Source organism: Lactuca serriola, chromosome 4 (genome assembly GCF_051521515.1).
Source record: "Lactuca serriola cultivar US96UC23 chromosome 4, Lser_US96UC23_V15, whole genome shotgun sequence".
Taxonomy (NCBI): domain Eukaryota; kingdom Viridiplantae; phylum Streptophyta; class Magnoliopsida; order Asterales; family Asteraceae; genus Lactuca; species Lactuca serriola.
The window spans coordinates 10,072,115-10,084,282 of NC_136411.1; positions in this window are offsets into that span (position 1 = coordinate 10,072,115).

Consider the following 12,168-nt stretch of genomic DNA (forward strand, 5'->3'; position numbering starts at 1 on the left):
ATTTGAGAAATTTTTCTGAAAGAAATGATTTTCTGAACGTGCAAAAGATTTTCAGAGGAAACGAGACGAAGTAGTGTGTACAATCAGCCAGAGACCGAATGGTGATTTCCCAAAATACCCTTACTTGTTTATATTATGAGATAAGATACTTTTGAGATATTACAACTGCATGCTAGATGGTAGGCTAGGTATTTCAGGAATTTAGAGCTAGAGTTGTCTGATTCATGATGCCTTAGCCTAGGAGGATGTTATTGTTTGACATTATCTGCTATTTGCTTTGTGTGTATGCTGAGTAGGGGTACATGGCAGGAAATCTTTAAGAGATAGATTTGATTTGATGAGTAATATAGGAGGGATACCTAGATGTTAATTTTGAGAAGTCTTCTGAGAGAGTAGTAAGATATCCATGAGGGATAGAGTACTTGTGAATTAGGATCTTGGGAGAAGGACTTGGGATAACTACGAATTGGTGTGGAAGGTAGTATTGGGCCCGTAATACTGAAAGCATTAGATCTGTACGCGACCCAAGAAGCACCTTAGGATAGGGTTGGCTAATTGTGTGTGCGCTTTAGCCAGTCCCTAATGATTTCTGTGTTGTGTTTCAGTGAGACTATGATGATTACCCGCAGTAGCCCCAGGGGGGGTACCAGTGACGAGGAGATATGCAGGATCATTGTTGATGAGGTGGCCGCAACTATCAGGGAGGCCATTCCAAAGATGTTCAGGTCTATTAAGACCACATTGATTGAGACTTTTGACGAGCGTTATGTTGTTGTCACGGAGGCTGCCGCTGCCGCAGCTGCGAGGCCACAGGGGGTGATTCGTTGTTGTTCCGAGAGTTCAACAACACGAAGCCACCAGTTCGACGGGACCCAGGACACAATTTTTGTTATGAGATGGATTTCTGATATCGAGGGATGTTTTTATACTTGTTCATGCCCTGAAAACCTAAAGGTTCAATTTGCGCTGAACCAGCTTCGCTTGGGAGCGAAGGACTGGTGGAAGTTTGTGAAGACAGATTGTTCTCCTATAGACCATGCAGCAGTGACTTCGAATAGGTTCACCTAGTTATTCTGAGTTGAGTAGGTTCCCCAGGTGGAGAGGGAATGATTGGACCATGAGTTTCTGTCTCTCAAAAAGAAGATAAAAAGAGTGAAAAAGATTACGAGGATGTTTCATGAGAGGGCATTGTTCTGCCCTAGGCACATGTCTACGGAGCAGGCACGTTTGAGCCAGTACTTAATCATTTTGAGGCGAGATATTCGGGAGTTTGTGGCGAACTCATCATATCCGACATTGGCTGAGCTACAGACCAATGCTAGGAGGAGGGAGATTGAGCTAGAGATTCATACTAAAGAGGAGGGAGAGTCTTAGGGAGAAACAGGAGACCAATGTAATCACAGTCGGCGACCAAGTAGGCTAAGCCCATTGATACGAGAGCAGGAGGCCAGAAGGGTTGCACATGTGACAACTGACCAGTGCGGAAAGAGTCACAAGGGATCTTGCCAATCAGGGATTTGCTACAAATGTGGAAATGAGGGGCATATATCGAAGGATTACCCCAAGGGATTTTCAATTTGCTTTCATTGCAACCAGACGGGCCACCGAAAGGCCACGTTTTCTCAGCTCACTTAGGGACTAGCCCAGGCTTCTGCTCCTGCTTCTTTGCACGTTACTGATGGTCGGCCGGGAAAGGCTGACGCTCCCAGAGCTCATAGGAGAGCCTTCCAGCTGACTGCGGAAGAGGTTCGCACAGCACCCGACGTTGTTGCTGGTATGTACCTCCTTATTCATGATATTATTATTATCTGTTTATGCTTATATTGTATTTTATATAGCCACTTTTCTTGTGAATTCTGTTTCTGTCTTGGTGTTATTTGACTCGGGTGTAAGTTGATCCTTCGTGTCTTTATCCTTTAGTCGTTACATTAGTGTTAGACGCGAGGCTTTGAGTCGACCGCAGAGGGTTTCTCTAGCCGACGAGCATGCGGTTTTTGCCACTGATGTATTTTGGGGATGTGTTTTGGAGATTTTTGGTGTTGCTTTTCCGATAGATCTGGTGTCGATAGCGATGGGAGATGTTTGTGTCATATAGGCATGGAGTGGTTGAGTCGGTTTGGAGCCGTGATTGACTGCGAGCGTCAGATGGTGACGATACGAAACCCTGGTGGGGGAGTACTCACTGTCTACGGTGAGGAAACTATATCGGGGTCAGCTTTCTGCTCTGCCGCCAGGGCAAGGAAGAGCCTACTGCAGGGATGCATGGACTTTTTAGTTTATGTAGTGGATACGGGGGTTGTCACTCAGAGACCGATTTCTGTTTCCAATGTTCCAAGGCACCGTATCGCCTTGCACTGCCCGAGATGTTATCCTCGCAGCTCCAGGAGCTGTTGGGGAAGGGTTTTATTTGACCGAGTAGCTTTTCATGGGGAGCGCCGATCCTTTTTGTCAAGAAAAAGGATGGTTCACATCAGATGTACATCGACTACCGGGAGTTGAACAAGTTGACGGTCAAGAACCGTTACCCATTACCGAGGATCGACGATTTGTTTGATCAGTTACAGGGAGCATCTTGGTTCTCCAATATTGATTTGAGATCCGAGTATCATCAGATGAGGGTTTACGATGAGGATATCCAGAAGACGTCCTTTCGGACTCGTTATGGGCATTATGAGTTTGTGGCGATGCCTTTCGATCTCACCAATGCACCGAAAGCATTTATGGACCTCATGAACCGGGTGTGTAGACCCATGTTGGATCAGTCGGTGATTGTGGTCATTGGCGATATTTTGGTGTGCTCGAGGTGTAGGGAACAACACAAAGAGCGTCTTCGGGAGATTTTGGGGGTGTTGAGGATGGAGAGGCTTTATGCCAAATTCTCCAAGTGTGGTTTTGAAGGGTTTTGAGCATTCTAACACTCTTATGGTGTACATGTAACCCTAGAAACCTTGAATCTATGTTTTACTAAGATACATGCAAATTTGATTTTTCCAAGGTTCTTAACCTAACTAGCATGGCATGGGGAACTTTAAACATAATGTAGAGTCATTTTGTTGTAAAAGTCGAAGTGGCTATGTCTTTGTAATATTCGCATTTTAGTTATTTTACTAAGTCATTTATATGCGAAACCTTAATGTTTAGACTTAGTATATTTTTTGTACACTCAGGTTCCCTATAAATAGGGACTGAGGTTAGAAGTAGAGGATAACTTTTTGCAACTCAAATATCCTTCTGCTTATTTCATGTAATCAGTCTTTCTCAATACAAGATCTGATTAATATTTACTCTTCGTGTTCTTATTTCATAATGATTCAATTCATAATTGCATTCATAATCTCGATAACAATTCTCTACAATTGGTATCAGAGCAGGATTCAAACTGCATCGATCTGATTTTCGTGTTAGAATCATTTGCTTTTTGAGTTACAACTTTACTCAAAATTTTCCGCGCATTTTGGTTTTGAAAATCAAATTTGGTCTTTAGATTTGAATTGATTCTGTCTTTGAATTGTTTAGTCGAGTAATCGATCAGTGATTTGTGATCAATTCAATTGATCAATTCTCAATTTCATCAAGTTTTTCAAGCTTTCTGAAAATTTATGTGTTCATCAATGGCGAACTTCAACATGAATACAATGACTTCCTTCTCTCACTTGCTTGGTTCCTCAACCAAAATTCCGATGTTAATTCCAGAATACTATGATCAGTGGGCTAATAGAATGGAAGATTACTTAAATGGAATTGATGAAGAACTTTGGAATTGTATCGATGGAACAGTGCAAGCTCCTGCTAATGTTCAACCAATTGGTCCATCTGCTGAAGTTGCTAATCAAGAAAAACAGTTGAAGAATAATGAAAAGAGGTGCATGAGGGAACTAAGAGGTGCTCTTCCTCCTATGGTTTATAACTACATTCGTAGTTGTAAAACAGCAAAGGAGATCTAGAACACTCTAAAAGAGAAGTATCAAGGTAGCGAAAAGACGAAGATCAACTCTGTAAAGCAATGTCTAGTTGAACTGAAGGAATTCAGACAAAAGGATGCTGAAACTCTTGAAAATTACTATGATCGTCTGAATGAGCTTATGTTTCGCTACAATAGTTATGGAATCACTAGGTCTCTCATGGAGTTCAATTTAACTTTCATTACGGGTCTTCGCAAGGAATGACGAAGTGTGAGCATGATGATTAAGAATCAACAGAGTTTTGATACAACTCATTTGAATGATCTCTACAATCAGCTGAAAACACATGAAATTGAAGTTTCATAAATGTATGAAGAATCAAAACTGAGTATTGGAGGTCCTTTGGCTCTAGTTTCAAAGGTATCTGAAGTTGATGTGAATGAAAAAGATGATTCATATAATGAAGGATTTCTGATGAATTCGGATGATGAAGTTGTGGCATTCTACTCAAACAATAGAGTTAAGAAATTTTTCAAGAAGCCATTTAATCCAAAAGGAAAGGCTACTGATGCGAAGAGTGGAGTCACAAAAACTAGAGGAGAGGAGAGGAAGAAAATGGAGAAAGCTGAGGAAAAATCAAAAGATGCGAAAGAAGTAAAGAAGCTGAAGGGTGACTCAGGAATTTACTGTCACTATTGCAATGGTGCGAATCACTTCGCAGCCGATTGCATGTTGCGAAAGAAAGAAGAAAAGAAGGAGAAAATTAAAGATGAAGCATACTATTCTGAAAAGATTGAAGAGATACGTGCTAAGACCAAAGGAGTGTCTTTGGTTGCGAAAGGTGAAATTGATGATGAAAAGAGTGGTACGTATCAGATCTGGTCTTCAGGATCTGATGATGAGTAAATGAGGCATCCCAGACATGGAGCCATGTTCGCAAGTTTTGAAGATTGCGAAGAGGAAATTTCAGGGAGGTGCTTCGTATCCAAATCTACGGACAAATCACCCATGAACACCAAGGTACGTCTTATACTTGAATCTTTTAATATTCCTTTTATCTGCTTATGATGCTAAACTCACTTCATTTGATGATATTGTGGCTTATATTTTGATTCTGTAATTGTGTCTGCTAGTACTGAAGCTCAAAAAATAAATATGCAACTAGGAGAGACACGAAGAGAATTAGAAATAAAAAGAAGCAGAGTAGACAAACTTGAATTACAACTCAAAAATGTAAATTGTGATAGGGATAATCTTACAAATGATGTTAGGTTATTGCTTGCACAAAGGAACATATATTGTAATTCAGCCAAAAGAGTGTATGCAAAATTAACTGTTTTACATCATTCTTCGGATATTATCAAAGAACAACATAGGAAACTTTTACCTTTTCTTGAATATGAACGTGAAAAAGTTGATGTTGTTTCTTATGATTGCGAAAGTACAATTGCTCAATTTGACAAAATACCTAATGATAAATATGCATATGGTATTGTCAAAATTAATGAATTCTTGAATGTTGATGAGTTGGTTGATATTGTCAATGAAAGTTTGACAAAGAGTGAACAAGTGAAAATTCTAAAGAAAACTGAAAGTTCAACTCTTGATTCTCAACTCAATTATGTTGATGTCAATGACAATTCAGATAATGTGAGTGAGATCAATGAAATTGAAGAAGAAGAAGAGGTTGATTGTTCTAAATTGTCAATCATTAATATCACATATAAGATCAAAGGTAAAGAAATAATAGTTGATTCAATAGTTAAGGATGAAACTGATAAATCTTCAACTTCGCAACATTGTACCTTTGATAATGTGGAGGTTTAAAGCTGGAAAACTGATGAAAATGAGGAAAACAATGAAGGTGTGAAGGATTCACCTAAGATATCTCCAAGAGTTGTTGTGAATCAAGTGTTTGATAATACAAAAGAATTTGAAAAAAATTTAAATGAAAAAGGTGCACATTATTTGGAAACCAACACAGTGGTCTATCCAAATTTTAAATGTACAGATGACATCATTTTTCCAAATCAAGTTTTTGTCACAACTGGAAATGTTGAGAACATTAAACCTGAATTCATCAAAATGGTTGAAAATGATAATCAAAAGTCATCAACCGTAGGGTTCTTTTCAAATCAAAATACCGAAGAAAACAATTTAACGAAATTTTTTTATGTTTTTCAAGAGAAAAAGCCATCACAAAAATGGGTGGCTAAAGGTGAAAATTCAAACAAAGTTTTTGAAAAAATTGAGAAATCAAAGGCTAAAATAAAATTAAATTCTCATGAATTTAAATTGATAGTTGGAAATTATTCAACAGAAAATAATGTTTCAAAAAGAAAAGCAAGAAAAGCAATTTTCTGGCAAGTTGTGTCTAATGATAAGCCAAAAGTTGAAAACGAACAAATTTTGAAACCAAAATCATCAAACTTTCAAAGCAAAAACAAACAAAAAGATACAAGTTTTCACAGACCAATAAATTATGTTGATAAAATTTCATTTGTTCGCAAATATGACAACAATCGAACATTTGAGACTTCACAAAAATTTGTGAACAATCAAAAATTTCGAAATGTTGGAAAATTCACGAATACTTCATCACCTTTGAACAATTCAAACAAAGCTAAAGTGAAATTTTTACCAAAACAACCAAATTTTCCAAATCCTTCAAATTCACAACCAACCAAAGTTTCATACTCAAAAGGAAAATCTGATGTCCATACAATCAATCGTTGGCTTGAAGGAAAAGGCAGAAAATATCAAAGTGCGAAGTTTTCAAAGCAACAAATCAAGAATGCATTTGACAAGTTCGCAAATAATTCTTCCACTGCTAGTTCATCATCTCATCATTCGCAAGTTCCAGTTCAAAAATGGAAACCAGTTATCAAAAATGCAAATGTTGTGAAGGATAAGATTACAATCAATGGAAATCCAAAACTATTGAACGACTATATTTCAATATCTAGATTTGATGATGTTGATACAACAGATTCTGTCACAAACAAAGTGAAAATATGGTTTTTAAATTCAAAGAATTTGTTTCATTCTACTAATGATGGACCCAACAAGTCTTGGGTTCCTAAATTTTTCCAATAAATGCAGGTGATGTGTGACGAGCAATATGATACGAAATGGTATATTGATAGTGGTTGCTCTCGTCATATGACTGGAAGAAAGGAAAACTTGCGAGATTATAGAAGCTTGGAAAATGTTGGAGTAGTCAAATTTGGGAATAATCACAAGTGTCAAGTGAAAGGCTATGGGAAAGTCACAAATGGACAATTCACTGTAAACAGAGTTGCTTATGTTGAAGGACTTCAACATAATTTGATAAGTGTGTCACAACTTGTTTTTGGTACTGGAAACCAAGTTGTATTTAATGAAGAAGGAAGTATCATTTCAAATGCGAAATCAAATGAAGTACTTCTCAAATCCAAAAGATATGGTGATATGTTTACAATGGACATCAAACCAATTGTGGGAAACCCTACTGTATGTTTACTATCAAAAGCATCTAATGATGTCAGCTGGCTTTGGCATAGAAGATTGTCACACTTGAACTTTCGCAATATTAACAAACTTGTCACTGAAGATTTAGTTCGAGGGTTACCTGTACTAAAATTTGACAATGATTCTTTGCGTGCAACTTGCGAACAAGGAAAACAACATAGAAAAGGTCATCCGATTGTGATCGATTCAAAAATCGTAGAACCATTGGAACTTCTTCACATTGACTTATGTGTACCGTCGACTGTTGCTACAATCAATAAAAAGCGGTACATTTTGGTTATTGTAGATGATTTTTCTCGATTCACATGGGTATTTTTTTCTTAGGTTAAAATCTGAAGTTGCTCAGATGATGATTGGTTTTATCAAAAAGATTGAGCTTAGTCTGAAAAAGAATGTTCGCAAAATTAAAAGTGATAATGTTTCTGAGTTTCAAAATCAAATTCTTGATTCTTTTCTCACAAGCAAAGGCATTTCACATAATTTCTCATCACCATATACTCCGCAACAAAATGGAGTTGTTGAAAGAAGAAATCGATCTCTATGCGAAGCAGCCAGAACCATGTTAACATATGCGGATCTTCCTCAATATCTGTGGGCTGAAGCAGTTTCAACTGCATGTTTTACTCAGAATCAATCATTCATTCATCGAAGATTCAATATTACTCCATATGAAATAATCAATAATAGGAAACCTAATGTCAAATTCTTTCATGTTTTTGGTTGCAGGTGTTTTATCATGAATCTCAAAGACAATTTGTCCAAATTTCAAGCTAAAGCTGATGAAGGCATATTCTTAGGATATTCGCATAATTCAGTGGCATACAGAGTGCTCAACAGAAGAACAAGAAAAATTGAAGAAACTTTCAATTTAACATTTGATGATTACTATCTTAAACAAACGGATAGTAAATTTGAAAATAAATCAATACTCGTTGATTCAAATACTCAAATTGATAATTCTGAAATAAATGATTTTGATTATGACTTAATTTTCGGAATTCCTGACAGGGCAATTGATGCGGAAAATAATGCTCCTGGTAATCAAACATCAGCATCTTCAAAACATACTGATGATTCGACAATTACTACAACGTCAACATCTTGCGAAAGTGTGCCTGATGTTCGTATGGAGGGGGAGCATACGATCAATAATGCAGACAATCAACCAACTTTCGAGGGGGAGAATAAAAATAGGAATCATCAAGTTGAGGGGGAGCATTCACAAAATCAACAAGAATATCAAGTTGAGGGGGAGCATTCGCATAATCAACAGGAACATCATTTTGAGGGGGGGCATGATGAAACACAGACAATTAATCTTGATGAAAATGATGAGTTTCATGAACTAAATGATAATTTTTCTGTTGCAGGATCTGAAAAAGAAGATATATATGAAGATGCACCATTGGAATTTGATCCTAATTTTCCACCACTTGAGAAATGGACAAGAAATCATCCAAAAGATCAGGTAATTGGTAATCCACAAGATGGTGTGTTGACAAGAGCTCAAATTTGTGCGAAAAATGAGGTACTGAATGCGAACCAATAACTATGTATGTTTAATATCTTTATTTCGAAAATAGAGCCAAAGACAGTGAAGGATGTTATGGGACACTCAGATTGGGTTGTTGCTATGCAAGCTGAACTGGCTGAATTTGAATGAAACAAGGTTTGGAGATTAATTCCTAAACTTTCTAATGTTTCGATTGTCGGATTAAAATGGATTTTTAAAAATAAAACCGACAAAGATGGCAATATTATTCGAAATAAAGCTAGACTAGTGGTTAAAGGGTATTCGCAACAAGAAGGAATAGACTATGAAGAAACATTTGCTCTTGTTGCAAGACTCGAAGCAGTTCGCATATTTTTAGCATATGCAGCACACAAAGACTTTGATGTTTATCAAATGGATGTTAAGTGTGCTTTCTTAAATGGAGAACTTGAAGAAACAGTGTATGTTGAACAACCACCAGGATTCATAAACGAGGAACATCCTAATCATGTCTACATTCTTGACAAAGCTGTTTACGGGATAAAACAAGCACTGAGAGCCTGGTATGCAACTCTTACAAATTTCTTGAAACAATCTAAATTTAAACAAGGATCAGTTGACCCCACTTTGTTTCGCAAGAAAATTGGGAATCATCTTATGCTTGTTCAAATTTATGTTGATGATATTATTTTTGGCTCAACTGACCTAGCATTCACAATTGAATTTGAAAATCTAATGAAAAGTCAATTTGAAATGAGCATGATGGGAAAAATTAATAATTTTCTTGGATTGAATATAAGACAGAACAGGGATGGAATCTTAATCAATCAAGAAAAACATACGAAGAACTTGCTTGAAAAGTTTGGAATGACAAATAGCACGAAACTAAGAGTACCAATGGCAGTGGGTACAAGATTAACTCCTTCGTTAGATGCTCCTGCTGTTGATTTAACATTATATCGAAGCATGATAGGGTCTTTATTGTACTTAACTGCAAGTAGACTTGATATTATGTTTTCGGTTTGCAATTGTGCTAGATATCAAGCTAATCCTAGAGAACCTCATTTGACTGCAGTGAAAAATATTTTTCGCTATCTTAAGGGTACAATTTCGTTAGGACTTTGGTATCCTTCGAAATCTGGATTTTTCATTCAAGCTTTTTCAGATTCAGATCTAGGAGGATGTACCTTGGATAGGAAAAGTACAAGTGGTGGATGTCAATTTTTGGATGGAAAGTTGGTAAGCTGGCAATCAAAGAAACAAACTTATGTTGCAATTTCAACTGCTGAGGCTGAATACATTGCTGCTGCTGCTTGCACTTCGCAAATCATTTGGATTCAGAGTCAACTTCGTGATTATGCAATCAATATGAAAAAGATTCCCTTGTATTTTGATTCACAAAGTGCAATTCGCATTTGTCATAATCCAGTACAACATTCAAAGACAAAACACATTTCTCTTCGATATCATTTTATCAAAGATCATGTGGAAGATGGGAATATTGAAATTCATTTTGTTAAAACAACTGAACAACTTGCTGATATTTTTACAAAAACCTCTTGACGAAAAATCATTTGTTAAAATTTTAGCAGGGTTGGGGATGATTGATGCGAATTCAGTTCCAAAAACTCAAGTATGAAAGTTGATGGGTTTTAGCCATAAGAACTTTCCTATGTGCGCATGCAAAACCCTAATGCTTGGATCTAGGCTTTCTAATAAACATGCTTTGAATCCAAGACTTCTAATGACTAATTAGGTTAAATAACAACATTGAAACAGATCTAGAATCATACCTTTGAGTTCCTTGTTGATCTTGAGGTCTTGGAGCTTCTAGAGTCACAAATGTCACTCCTCTAATGGCTTACAAACACCAATAGCAAAAAGAATGATTTAGGAGAGAGGAGATGGGAGGAATTCGGCCAGGGTTCTCTTACTTTAGGAGATGTATCGAATTCACTATGCCATGGGGTCTATTTATACTTGTAGACTCCTTAAGGGTTACAACCTAAACCCTAATTGGATAATTTAGACTTTAAGTTAATCCATATCCTTTCCTTGATAACCCTTTGGACGATTTTGGCTTATCCTAGCCCTAGAAATCGTCCAATCCTATATCAATAAGGATTTACAGTCTAAAGCTTAACTATCAAACAATTGACAGTTTATACCCCTTTATTTAATTAACCTCTTTAAGTCACCAAATTAATTCCAATTAATTCTATGACTTATATTAATCAAATAATAATATATTATTCATTATATTATTCTCATAATATATTAATAATATTTACTCTCTCTTAATAAATCATCCTATCAAGTTGCTATGGTGAAGGCAACCCAAAAGGACCATGCACAACCGGGTCAAATACTTGCCTAATATAGTTGCAGCCTTAGACACTATTCCAACAGTCTCCCGCTTGGATAAGTCTAGTAACTATACAAGTACAATTCGGTTTGCAATCGTAGCTCTCAAAGACGCTGTCAACTCTGATCTAATCAATCTTGTCCTTTAGATAAGGGAACGTACAGTCCTCTGTTAGATATCATGTTGACAATCCTATGGAATGGTTAGTCAAGCATTTAGGTTTCTCGATCTCTGATTTATTTGACGTAGAACTTAATCGAACACATCAATTCAGTTCTGACCGGTCCCGGCACATAAGTCAAATCAAATCATCGAGCGGCCGAGATATCGCTTTTACCTTCTTAGATAAAAGTTACAGATAAACTTCGACTTATATGCATTTACTTATTCATTAACCAACTATACACAACAATGTGTTTTATAACACCGAGTTACTGATGCATTTTCGCATTATCAATGTACAATCAATTAACAAATAACAAACCATATATCTAGGTTTTAAGACTATATGATATTATCGTCTTGCGATCACCTTTTTATATCATATTCCATAAGGTGATTCCAGCAAGCGCGGGTTTGTTCCAATGCTCAAAACTAGTTCTTAAGCACTCATGAACGTTGCAGCAACCCTTTGCTATGTCTAACACCATTTAGACAATCTACACACCAATTCATGACAATCTTAACTCATATCTACTCCCAACATATGAACGATTGTGGACCATTTGAACAATTTCTATTATTCTTAATAATTTTAATTATTCTGGAAGTCAAAACATGCAAAATGAAACAATAGCTAAACAATTAACATAAGATAGTAACATTACTCATAAATAAAACTCCTTTATTTAATCATCAAATGTTAATTACATTTATCTATTACACGTTTCTAATACTAT